Source organism: Drosophila ananassae, chromosome 3R (genome assembly GCF_017639315.1).
Source record: "Drosophila ananassae strain 14024-0371.13 chromosome 3R, ASM1763931v2, whole genome shotgun sequence".
NCBI classification, from domain to species: Eukaryota; Metazoa; Arthropoda; class Insecta; order Diptera; family Drosophilidae; genus Drosophila; species Drosophila ananassae.
Genome location: NC_057930.1, coordinates 1,211,167 through 1,224,818, shown reverse-complemented (window position 1 = coordinate 1,224,818; position 13,652 = coordinate 1,211,167). Strand labels below are relative to the sequence as shown.

Sequence of the window (13,652 nt, the reverse complement as noted above, 5' to 3'; positions counted from 1 at the left end):
ATCAGTCAAAAAAAAAAATATATATTCTAAATTTTTGCAATAATCGATGTCAACTAAAAGTAAATGTTTAAGGTTAGATATAAGTGATTTAGCCACCGATCATGGCTTGGCCAACAAAAAGGACCCAAGAGTCGGTAGAAGCGATAACAGCAACACGTTCTCAGAAACATACATAATGGTTTTCGCACAATCCAAAACCAAACCGATAGTATTCTTCAAAGCAGCAAGATCTTCATTGGGTCATCCAAGAATGTCAGGCAGGAATATCAGCAAAGTGATCGATGAGCGGGAACCCGCTAAACAGTCATTCAGCGGCAACATAATTCGCAACCCGAATTTTTTGAATTCCTCAACATACTCGGGGGCCGATTGCTAACAACTTCAAAGCATTTTTTCTGATTATTTTCAAAAAGAGACAACTGGCAACCAAAGATCATCGATATCAAATAAGTATTTAACAAAACGCCTCACGCAACTACTGCGATGTCCCTAAACAAGACAACGCAAATGTCCAACGCGATTATATAGAAAAGCTTTTTCCTATGCATACGCATAAATTACTTGAGCTAAATTACTCGATCTATGCAATGCAACAACATCTGAGGAATACATTACAGAACCTGCAGTTTCTTAAGGCAGTGCCATGGATACCAAGTCGGACTTTACTGCGCTAGCGCCGTTTTCCTGTCGCTTGACAGCACAATATGCTGCTTAAGTTCACTCACATTAAAGATTTTGGTTTGAAAATTCTAGACCTAGAAGAATGTCATATCGCTTGCACTTTTAACTTTAAACAAGAAAGGAAAGCTAACTTCGAGCGGAGCTTCGAAACAGAACGAAACAGAGAAAAGACCACTGAGTACTGACGGGTGCTGGTCTGAGTTAACGGGTGCTGGTTGCGTGGAGGAGCTAAAGACACTTAAGTCTGAAGTAACTCAGGTTCTCAAAAACGGCTGTGTTTAAATTGAGTAAGTGGTTTTTAAACTCGCTTGAAGTTACTGCATCCGAGAGCAATTAAAGATAATGAAGTATAATTTGAAATTATTACTTCAGTCATGGGTCAAAGGGCGACTACGGGACATTCTTTCGGTGACCATCAAATCTATTCGACTCCCTTGGCTTATTAAGCCCGATCCTTATTAAAGGAAAGATCCTGTTGCAGAACTTTGGCTTAATAAGCTAGATTGGGATGAGTCGACTCCATTGTATTTGGAATCAGCGAGGAACAAATTTCTGCTTTGCCTTGTCACAGTAGGAAGATATCTCAATACCAAGATTTGTGATGAGTAAGCCGATGTCACCAATTCAAATTCGTGCCTTTTTTGACGTATCTATGAGAGCCTATGTAGCCTGCGTCTATATTCGTTGCAAAACTAAGGTATTAAAGTATGTGTGAGACGACATTGAAAAAGTGGCATTGGAGCAGGAGGACATCGGGAAGGGCGATCTGTTCTGGTCGCAGGAGTATACCAGCCGCCCCAACAATGGATCACCGCCAGGGGTCCTCGAAACTCACGCCGGCGCGGACGGATGGTCAAGTTTGCCGTAATGAGGACTAGCTCTGGAGCTGTGTTTAAGAGAGCAGTTCACAAGCTGGCGGAGGCTGCCAGTTGTTCAAGCCGGATGGAGGCCCTTCACGGGCAGGTGTAGAGTTAATACAGATTAATAATTACCATTTTTTAATTTAGTTGGTACACATACATTTCAAAAATGATATGCACTAAAAACAATGATGGTCATCGCAATTACGCAGCCAACATCATTCAATATATGTATGTAAACTTTGATCAATTTCTTTCTCTGAGGTGTACCACGGAAACCATGGGTGATAGAACCTATAGAAGAGTTTGCTTCTGGACTTTGGATCAGGGAGCTTAAAGGTTATGGAGAAGGTAAATTATGCGTGGAGGAAAAAAAAGTTGGAAATTGTCGGCCTGTGTAATAGACAAATTAATGAAAAATATAAACTGAATATATACTAAGTTGGCATAGGGCGGAGCGGGAGGCGAAAGAGAGTTGCGCTCTTTTGTGAATTCGCCCCGCTTCGCCGCAATAGATAAGCTAGGGTTAGGTTTAATATTAAATAATGATCACAAATGCAAGATGAGTTAGCGTGCAGCAGCTCTACAAAAAAGCTTTCAAAAGCGCCTGGACTACAAATACCACAAAAGCACATGAGGGAAAAAGAAAAAACAAAAATAGAAACTGCTGATAAACCGCCGCTGCTCCTCTGTTTCAGAATTTTACAAATTATTTCAAACAGCCTTTGGCTGCTTGGCCCAACATCCTCCCCCCGCTGGACCTTCACAGAATCCTTGAAGGGCAGCAGACTCAACCTTGACACCGCACGCTTAGTCGTTCGCTGTCTTCAGTATGCTTCACGGTCGCTGCCGTCACGCCCAGGAACCAGCTTTAGTATCCTGACCAGAAGCAAGGGCGGGCCGTTATTATAAAATGAGCCGGAGTTGGCTTATCTAGGTCTGCAGGATTTTCTGAAATCGACACAAGGGGTCTATAATTAATGATTAACTTTATACGGCATAAAGTCCTCGTAGCCAAGATTGGGGTACAACTGCCCGATTAGGTGGTGTTTCGCCGTCTATACTGCTGTTCCCACAGACCGTCAAAATGGGGAGAGCGTGGAGGAATAAACCGCCACTTGATAGATTCCGGTAGGCAAAACTCGTGCAGAGAAGTCTGGTGATCCTTGCTGAGGAATCTTCGCTTCCACTCGTCAGCTCACTCTTGGCACCCACAAGTTTTACGTCGCGTACAAATTAATCGTTGGAGCGCGCTCAGAAACGACAGCTTTGGCCTTAACTAAATCCAAATGGATTGCCTTCGTACTTTAGCAGATGAATACGCTCACGTAACATTGATAGTGCCCTTATTCCAAGCCTTTGCCTTGTAGAAAAACGGTCCGCAAAAATCCCCACCTGTTACATTAAAGCTTTGGAATCCTTTAACTCTCTCGGTCGGAAGATCAGCCATGACATGCTCTAGTAGACAAGGAAACGGTTCTTCTAATTAGTCTAATGAGTCACTGTAGCAGAGTGACGGGATGGCCTCTTGGAAAAATGATCGATGACGTCCATCAAAATCCAGCGCAAAGTTCCGCAATCGCTCGTCAACACGAAGCAAACCAGCATCATCCACAAACGGAGCATCCAGGCAAGCGGCTTGAGGGTGGAAGTAATCTGCGCCATTTTAGTAAGCTTATCTCTTCCTTAACTCGGTAAGCTGGACGACGCGCAACAGCAGATGGGTTCCTCCTTTGAGATTCCGACAGAAATCCCTTCGCGACGTGGCAAAGTTTGTAAATGTATGCCAACACTTTCTACAGGGCGGGCAACGAATTGGCAAACTTTGACAATGAGGCCATGTTCCTGGGTGGCGGCGTAGCCAAAAAGGTCCTGGCGCGCAGCTAGATCTAAGCTAGCGTCGCAGAATCCGTGGACCTCCAAACTTTCTTGCCATGGAATGACTAAGCGAAAAAATTTTACTGAGTTTGATCAAAAGTGAAACAGATTTGCAACTTTTCGAGAGAAGGGATTAAGGACCGCTAGATCCCATGAAAAATTGTCTATGCACAGCTGCTGCAATAAGACCTTTGATCTTATTGCTTTGAGATCTTCTTTCAGAAGTTCCATGCTAATCCAAGAGTCTTAGTGATCGGACTGCCATCGTCAAGTTTAAGTATAACTCCCTATCCCTTCGGGCACTCCTTCCAAAACGTCAGAAATGTTTGAGTTCCATTTCCTAATTGAAACTGACCCTTGTTCAACGGGCTCGATGTCTGAGCTATTTATTAACCGCTTCGGTCTTCTTTGGGGCACCAGAAATGAGGTCGTCCACATAAAAATCTTGGTTGATAGCACAGAGCCAATGGAAAAACAGTCACCTTCATCCTTAGCCAGCTGGTGCATTGAGCGAACGGATAGAAAAGACGCTGGCTTTATTCCTTACGTAACGGTGTAGAGCTTGAAAACTTACAGCGTTCTATCTTGTAAATGTCTCCCGTCAAAGCGACTAGGTGAGACCAAAACCGAAGCAAGGTATAGGTTGATGGGAAGTCAAACAAAATAAGCACCTGATCAAGACGGACGTGGTGCATGGCAAAAGGGCATCGCAATGGAGCTCCTCCTTAGTACCCTGAACGATCGGCGCAGTCCAGGGTTCCAGTTCCCAGAATTGGTGGAGAAGATAATCGAAGCGATCGTCAATAGTTTTTTGCGGAGTCAGCAGCCTTACTGGCCAATCGAGTTTCCCTTGGGTGCCACCTCCTCCATAAACTACCAATCCAAAACGCGTCTTCTGCACAAGAGGCAGACCGTCTCGTAGCTGGATTTGCCCAACTGAGAGCAGATTAAAAAACAGGCTTGCTTCAATGGGGCCGTTCAAGTATTACGTGACACTCATGGGGGTGGGAGGGTGTTCTCTAAATGATCATAAACTTCACACTGGGGGAGGGAGGGGTCGAAGCCCATGGTCACGTGATATTATCTCCTTTCACAAAATAACTTTTTTCAATAATTGACGTTTATGTACTGTTCACGAATTTCAAACAGCGCGCGGCAATTGGAATTTCGTTTGTAAAGTTGTCAGAATTTTATACCTTTGCGTATATTAGCAAATATTAGCTACATATTTGAAAAACAATTTCATTTAAAAAAATGAAATGAAAAAAATGAAAAATGGGGGGGTGTTTCAATATAGCACGTATTTCATAGGGGGGTTTGGTTCATATCATGCGTTATCATTGTGTCTTTGAGAGGTGAATAAACCAGAAATAAGTATCACGTAATACTTGAACGGCCCCAATCAGCAAATCCACACACTACGCTCTGTGGAAGTTCGGATCGGCCAGAACCACATTGGCAGGAACCTTCCAGTTGGAGACATCTATGTTCACGCCAAGTTAACGCTCTATGATATATATGAGCTGCCACAACTGCCTCATTGTAAACAGAATACGTGGATAGACGTGACTTCAGGCAAACATTAACCGATGCTTCATCCATAGTGAATTCAGCGTCTCCATGGCCAGTCACTGCTACAGAGCATTTGGACCGATGAAGCTAAAGTTGGCTGGCCAGCCGTGATGGTAGGAGATGAACTTGTGAGGCGGAGTCAAGTAGCGTTCGGCACGGAAGGAAGGCACCTGATCGAGAATGTTGGCGGTTGCCAAGAACACTACTTCAGCGCTGACATCATTGCTTCCTGCGAGAGAGTCTTCCCACTTGTCCTTTGTGGCAGGGTCCAGCCTTTGGAACATGATCTGGATGAGGAGGAACCCTTGAATTTCGCTCCACGTCCCGAAACTCATGAAGACCCGCATTTGACCATTGAATCGGTCGGATAACTTCCGAACAGTTGCAACGGATCCCGGCTCAACCACTCTTAGCTGCAGGATCTCGTTGATGTGAGCCTGGACGGTTGCGCAAAAGATCAAGGGAAAAATCATAGTTAGCGTCAGTAATCTCCTGCGCTCTCATAGTCTCCAAGGCTGAGTCCCGCAGGCATGAAATGAGCCACCTGAGCTTCTCCATCTTGGTCAAGTACGAATGACTGTCAATAGTCGTCCTAAACACAGAAATCCGGCCTCTCGGCATAGCCGCCGCTTAATCTTGGCATCGGCAACGAGGGAAAAGGCCTGTAGGTGTAGGTGTAATCCCAAGCACCATTGGTCATGATATGCTTGGCAACATTTTTCTGGATGTCAACGTGCACGTCCGTAGCCAGCTGAGAGAACTTCCAATATAAATAGCTTTCGATTTCGCTATAGTTTAACTCCTTCAATTCCTCCTGCAGCGTAGTGAATCGATCGCGCAAACGCTTCTCCATTGACTCGAGGGTTAGAATAGTAGAGTCGTTGGTCTGCATCGCAGCCCTTTTCTTCCGATGCAGGACCTCCATTTTCTGACACGTCACTTCCGATTGACTCCGCAGCATCCTCTCCCTGCTTGAAGCAGATCCAGTAGCATTTCAATTTATTATTTTGGGTTCAATTTAACCCCAAAACCGCAGCCACTCAAATCGATGACAAAAATAAAAGCAAAAGTGAAGCTAAGCAATAGAAGCTCAGAACAGTGCAGTTTTCTATCATTTCGTTAGCAAGAGGCGAGGCGGGGGAACGGATACAAATGCAAGATGAGTTATTGTCTAGCTCTTCAAAAAAGCGCATGCGAAAACCAGCAGAGAAACTGCTGATAAGCCCGCCGCTGCACCTTCTTCTTTATTGGTTAGAATCTTTATTGGTTATTTCAAACAGCATCGCCTTTGGCAGCTTGGGCCAATATTTATTGATCAAGAATTTTCCGTTCTAAGCTAGAAATTTTGACATCTTACGAAAAAACCGCCTCAGGCTAATCTAAATTAATATCTTCGTTGGTAAATTTATAAAATAATTTTTGTATACCCTTGCAGAGGGTATTATAATTTTGGTCAAAAGTGTGCAACGCAGTGAAGAGTATTGTTCGTCTGTAGAGCGTTATGCGGCCACTACGTCGAATTTGAACTCGCGGGCATAACGGTAGGTCCCGGAGTCGTAGTCAAAGAACGTATAAGTTCTAACTAAATGTACCTAGATTCTTCATGGGGCTGATCGGGATCACCAGGCCCTTGCTGTGATCAGGATGAAGTTCATGTGAGATACTTGAAGTCCTGGGTTGGTGCTCCTCAAGTACAGATGGTACGGGGTGTCGGCTGATTCCTTATCGGCCGGTCCTACTTGTGGTCCGTTTCAAGGGAGCAACACTCGAAGTAGGTTGGGTACCGCGGGTTCTACTTGTGGTCCGTTTCACGGGAGCAACACTTGAAGTACAGTAGATAATGAAGCCTTACTTGTGGTCCGTTTACACAGGAGCCAATTGAAGTAGGTTCGATGATGAAAGTTCTACTGGTGGTCCGTTTACACTGGAGCCACGCGAAGTAGATAGCTTTTAGAGAGTCCTACTTGTAAACCGTTTTACACAGGATCACTCGAAGTAGGTTGATTTATTAAATTGATTATTATTATTATTAAATTAATTATTATTATGATTAAATGCCGTAGTTCAGACACTGAGTAACGAGTCGATTCACTCTGATTTCGCAACTATCTTTATTTCAGAAGAACAATTCTTATATAAGATTCTAAATTATACATGATTAAATCTAAGGAAGGTCAATGTTATGGACGTGCTAAAACTAATGTTAATGCCAGGGTCACCCACCTCTGAGTCTGCTGACTCAGATTGCTTGTTTATGCATTGCTTGTTTTTGCTTGGGTTTTGCTTGCCTCGGTCAGTCGGTCACTCTTCCCGCTGAGAATGCTGATTTCTGCTTCAGGCGCCGTCTACAAGAGCTGGGTTATTAGGTTGGATATTGTTTCATGCTTATTGCTAATTATTACTAGGTGTGCCAATAGGTTAGTGGGTCTGATTATTGTACCGTATTGATGATTGATGATGTACCGTAACTTGAAAGTGAGTAACGAACCGATTTACTCTGAATTCGCAATTGTCTTTATTATGGACCTGGTGATCTTTATTAAGATCAGATAATTACATACATATGTTGTGGCTTATGGTTAGCTCATCAATGTTAGTAAGATCAATGTTGAAGAAAGTACGTGCTAGGTACTAGTTCTGGGCCTGCTGAATCAGATCGCTTGGTATTGGGTTTGTGCTGTCCCCGCTGGTTTTGCTCGCTCCGGTCAGTTGGTCATTAGTCGGAGCGTGGTTATTGCCATTAATACAATATATATATAGAGGCTGCGAGCCTAGCGTTATCACTATAAATAGACGGGTGATTTTAAATGTCACCCTATACTCTGACTCACTGGTAGACTATATCACCAGTTGAGGGGTCATCCACAAACGCTTTATCTTAACCCACCGCTATCTAAAGCTGGAGAAAAGTTATAGAAATTCAAAGATATAGAAATGCACACAGTGCACGCCATTAGACAGATTCTGGTAAACAGAATATTGAGGCGACACAGATTACCCCGCTACGGTTGATGTTTCTAATGCTCTCTCATCCAGCTGGTCCTGATATTTTCTTTTGCTATATTCTTAGGTACTGCTCAGATATCCTATGCTATCTTATTATTTTCTTAATCAATTTATCCTTGGGACCTTTCATGCCTTCCCAAGCGATGGAATGAATTATTTATAACTCCGCTTTATAAGAAAGGTACCAAAGCACTTTTTTAAAACTATCGCGGAATTGCTAAGTTATCTGCGATTCTCAAGCTGCTGCAGAAACATGGAACATCGCAACTGCAACATCATTGAAAAAAAAATATGGCATGGTTTTATAGAGTATCGCTCTACTACACCAATCCACTTGAATTCTTTTCGGTCGCTTAAAGGGGTTATCTGAACCGCAAAAAAACCGAAGTTGTTTACACTGATTATAGCAAAACATTCAATACAGTAAATCATCGTCTCCTTCTACGGAAACTCCATCTTATATTTTTTTTCCAAAAATCATATGGTTAATGACTATATATGTATATCGAATCGTACGCAGCGTTTTTTGTTTAAGAACATCACATCACAAATTATAAACGTGACATTTGGTGTCCCGCAAGGCAGTCACTTAGGACCTCTTTTATTTGTCCTTTTTGTTAACGAAATACCTAATGTCGTAAGCTATGCTATTGAACTGATGTATGGTGATGATGTTGTTCTTTTTTAGATTATTGGTTCATCTGCAACTGGATCTTGATTAAGTCTTTTTGTGGGGCTCTAACAATCTTCTCTCACTTTACTAATCCAAGTGTAAGGTTATTATGTTTAATCGCAGTGTGCCTCTTGTCATTTTGTACTCACTTGAGCATTACGATTTAGATCGGGTTTCCTTAAAGAACGATCTTAGAGTCCTTTTCTGCCACAAGCTGTCGTTTAATGAACACTAGCTTTTATTAATCGGACGTCAAAAGAGTTTGATGATCCCTTCACCACAAAGACTCTTTGTTTGTTTTGGTTCGACCGACCGAATATTCTTCAGCGTTTGGAGTCCGCAATACGCGGTTCAGCAAATGAGTTTTACATCTGTGAAAAAACAGTTTCTCTTATTCCGGATGATCGCCTTCTAGCATGTCGTTGCTGGCTTAAATTCTTAAATCTACCTTTATTGTAGGTGCATCGTACTTGTGCTGAGGTCATGCTACTTCATAGGATCATTCTTGAGAGTGTTGTGCTTTATGAACCACAATTCAAGCTGACCCATTAACAAATACTACTCTAAGTAACTTAGAAAACCTTTAGTAAATTGAAAGAGAATAAATAAATGAAGTTCAATATAATTATCTCTGGTTAGTCGTTGTCGGGTCAAGCAGCCGTCGGAAAAAAGTTTGGCCGGCAATAATTTATTGAGTTCGTGACATCACTTTCTTTTATATTTATGTTCGCGTCGCCGCTCTCGTGGGCTCTATCGATCGCTCCGCAGCATCTAGCGTTGAGCCGCGCTCCCGCGTCTTGTTTCTAATTCGGTCTTCACCGCCTCGCAGTCGCATCTATATATATATCACTTTGTATAAAGCCAAAACATTTTAAATAAATTGTATGAAATTGAACTTTGCTTGTTTTTACTAAAGCCAATATTTAGAACATTGAATATAGCTCCCTAAAACGCTCGGTAACTTGGTGAACCCCGACGTGATTGTGCATAGAAAAATAAGTTGTTAAATTATGTTTCGTTGAAAATTTGAGATGCGCGGCTAAAAACATATAAACATAAACAAATTAAAAAACTTTATTCGGTTTGTGATATGTGCGAAAAATATTAGCATGTGTTGACATACATAAATACGCTGTTTGCAGAGTGCTACAATCGCTTGTACATATATTACCCCGTTATATAGAAGTGGAACAGTGGGTCGTAAGCTGACAATAAATAAAAAAAATAAAATAAATTTTTTGGTGCGAAAATGAATCCGTTTTTCGATTGTGCCTCTCCGGGAAGGAAAGTATTCCTGAGCCAAAATGCAGCTGTCCTTTTTGAGGATCTTTAAGGATGGTTGTCCTCCTTGAAATCAGTGGAGACATTTCCGGAGGCGATGTTAAATGTGCGGCTCAGCGAATTGGAGGGAATCGTTGCGGATTTCAAGAGCACACACAAGGAGCTGTCCGAGATGGATGTTGCAGAACTCAGGAGCGATTTGCGCGTCAACTTCAACGACGCAGCGAGGGAGGCACGCTTCATCCTGGATCAGGAGATTATGAGGCGCTCCAATTTGTTGCCGGCAAGTTCGACGCTGATCAACGCATCTTCTGCCACCAATTTCGATCCATCGTTTGGCAGAACCTTTTAGACTTTGCCGCCACTGCCACTGCCCACTTTTAGAGAAGGTTATGCGGAGTGGCTTGAATTTCGGTCACTGTTCTCGACCATGGTGGACACAAACCCATTCATCGGTCGGGTCGAGAAGCTTCAAAGGTTGCGGTCCTGCCTTCGTGAATCTGCCTTGGAGACTGTTTGATCGTTGGAGCTCACGGACAACAATTATGACGTCGCATTGGAGCTGGTAAACAAAAGGTTTAGTAATCGCAGGCTCATTTTTCAAGCTCATGTTAATGAGATAATGAATCTGAGGGCCGTAGAGTCCGCATCGGCGACGAGGCTTCTGCCACCAATTTCGATCCATCGTTTGGCAGAACCTTTTAGACTTTGCCGCCACTGCCAGTGCCCACTTTTAGAGGAGGTTATGCGGAGTGGCTTGAATTTCGGTCACTGTTCTCGACCATGGTGGACACAAACCCATTCATCGGTCGGGTCGAGAAGCTTCAAAGGTTGCGGTCCTGCCTTCGTGAATCTGCCTTGGAGACTGTTTGATCGTTGGAGCTCACGGACAACAATTATGACGTCGCATTGGAGCTGGTAAACAAAAGGTTTAGTAATCGCAGGCTCATTTTTCAAGCTCATGTTAATGAGATAATGAATCTGAGGGCCGTAGAGTCCGCATCGGCGACGAGGCTTCGCGAGCTTTCGGACAAATTTAATTCGCATATGCGAGCCCTGGCAAGCATGGGAGCGACGAAGCAGATTACTAGCTGCATCATTATCCAAGTGCTGTTGCAGAAGGTTGATGATGCCACGCAGTCTAAGTGGAAGGAAATGCAAGCTGACTCGGATTCCTTGGATTCAATTCAAACGTGGGAGTCCATCGCCAGTTTTCTAGAGCTGAGATGCCGGACTTTGAAGAGCATGGATTTGCCGACGACATCGTATGCACCAAACCATGCGGTAGGGCGGCGTAGACCCTTTCATCCAGGTAACTCTGCATTTGTGATTACCAACTCGTCCGCATGCATGATTTGTAATGGCTATTCTCATATAATAAACTCCTGCCCAAGGTTTTTAAGCTTGTTCCGTTTTTAAGCTTGTTCCGCTGTTACCACCTCCGGTTATTCTTTGAAGGACATATTAATGGCTGGGCCGGTCATCCAACCTAAGCTTTTTCACATCCTGCTGAGGTTTCGTTCGCATCCGGTAGCGCTGACTGGCGACATTTGTAAGATGTACCGTTTTTGAGGATGGCGCCGTCTGACAGCTTCTTGCAGTGCATTCTGTGGCGAGATTCCCCTCTGGAGGAGCTACAAACATATAAATTGGACACTGTTACATATGGAACAAAGCCTGCGTCTTATCTATTCGTGCGAGCGATGCACCAATTGGCTAAGGACGAGGTGGAAGACTTTCCAGTGGGATCGGAAATCTTGCTTGGAGATTTTTACGTCGATGATCTTATTTCTGGTGGCAGCTGCAAGGAGGAGGTTGTTGGCATTTTAGGGCAGATTTCAGCGCTTCTGTCCATGGGCGAATTTCAGCTGCGGAAATGGTGCTCCAATATCCCTAGCGTGTTGGACGGCGTGCGTGTTGGAACTTTTGATGACGGCATCAACTTCACGAAATCGTTAGGATTGGCTTGGGATCCTTCCAGTGATCAGCTGCTGCTTTCGTTTTCTTCTTTTCAGTCCACTTTGAAGCCGTCTCGACATTCTGTCCTGTCATTAATAGAGTGGTTATACGATCCGCTGGGCCTTGTTGGTCCAGTGGTTACTAAAGCAAAAATATTCTTGCAGAAGCTGTGCCGAGAGCATCTTTCTTGGGATGAAAGCTTACCTCAGGGTTTTTACACCGAGCGGCAAGAGATCTGCCGGAGCTTTAGTCACAACCAACGTGCAGAATTTCCTCGGCTGGCACTCACGTCTGGAGCACTTGTGAAGATTCATGGATTTTGTGACGCCAGCATTGAAGCCTACGGACCATGTGTCTACATAGTTTCCAGGTCGCCAGGGGCTGAGAGCCGCCTTCTATGTGCAAAATCTCGAGTATCGCCTCTTAAGACGTTAAGTGTGCCGAAGTTGAAGCTGGCTGGAGCTGAGTTGTTGGCGAGAATGATGGCAGAGGTTCATAGTCTAGACGCTTACAGAGGAAAGTATTTTTGTTGGTGCGACTCTTCAACCGTGTTATCGTGGATTCGAAATGAGCCTGCCAGGTTTTATGGTTTTTTTCGCTAACCACGTGTCAACCATCCAAAATCTGACGAGTTCCATGGAGTGGCGATATGCAAGTACGCTAACTCCTTTCCAACTCTTCAGCGAGTGTTTGCGTACGTCTATAAGTTTGGCAGACGGGTTCGGCATAAAGGAATTACCGTTCATGATGCTTTTGTGGGCAGTTGAGAGCGCTCATTTGGGTGATGAAATAAGGACGTTGCAGACTTGGACGTTGTAAGAATTGGTTGCCTCCTCCAATTCGCTGGCTTCGTTATCCCCCTTTTTGGATCAGTTTGGATTGCTTCGAGTGTGCACGGACGTTAACATGCGGACTCTGGGGGACCGGCAGACCCCTTAGTTTCAATCAGGCTTATCATGATAAGCGGGCTATGTCATGATGGACGAACCCTTTCCCGCCTACTCGTGGGTCCAAAAATGAACTGCAATATTAAAACAAAAACAAATAGTGGAGAACGGAACTCCCTAAGAAAGTCCGAAAATGGGATCACGGATCCGTCAATCTCCAAGGCAGACAGAGGACAAAGAGATGCTGGGATGGCGAAGCCCCCACTGAGGGACAACGTCCGGAGGCGAGCTGCGCCGGTGTAGGGGGAGATGCCAAGGCACCGACCCCCAAAACGGGGCCCACTATGGGACCACGGGGAACGGTGTGGGGGGCAAGATCCCAAGGTCGAGCTCCTCTTGCACCGGCGGTATCCCTAAGGAAGGCCCCGGTCTGGCGACTGCTGGCTCCTTGCAGCGGAAAGGCTCCTATAAGGATAGGAGAGCGGCCTTCATTCTGATGAGGGCAGACCCATCGGCGGAATCCAACCCCGATCAGGCTGAGATAATAAAGTGGGCGAGGGAAATCCTGCCTGACTTTCAGCCAGCAAAAGCGGGAGTGAGACTGGATCCGAAAAAGCCGACAGGAGTAGGCGACTCTGCCCAGGATAGCGCCCAAAGTGCGAAGAGGCAGAGGTCGAATGATGGTGGAGCTCCCCTAGCGAAGAAGAAGAAGGTGCAGACGCAACAGAGTATCAGATCCTTCGCAGAAGTTACTAAGGGTAGGACCATCATTGGGGTTGTTGACAACGGCTCCAAAGATGGCCTGATCCCCAAGGAGCTTTGGCGGAGGGTGGTGAATGAGCTGCATGGGCGCTT

General features: G+C 44.5%; 1 protein-coding gene across 1 annotated transcript in view; it reads right to left on the bottom strand.

Moving 5' to 3' along the window:
- Positions 1–13,652, bottom strand: part of LOC6497632 (G protein-coupled receptor kinase 1) — a 213,302-nt gene that overhangs the window by 69,520 nt on the left and 130,130 nt on the right.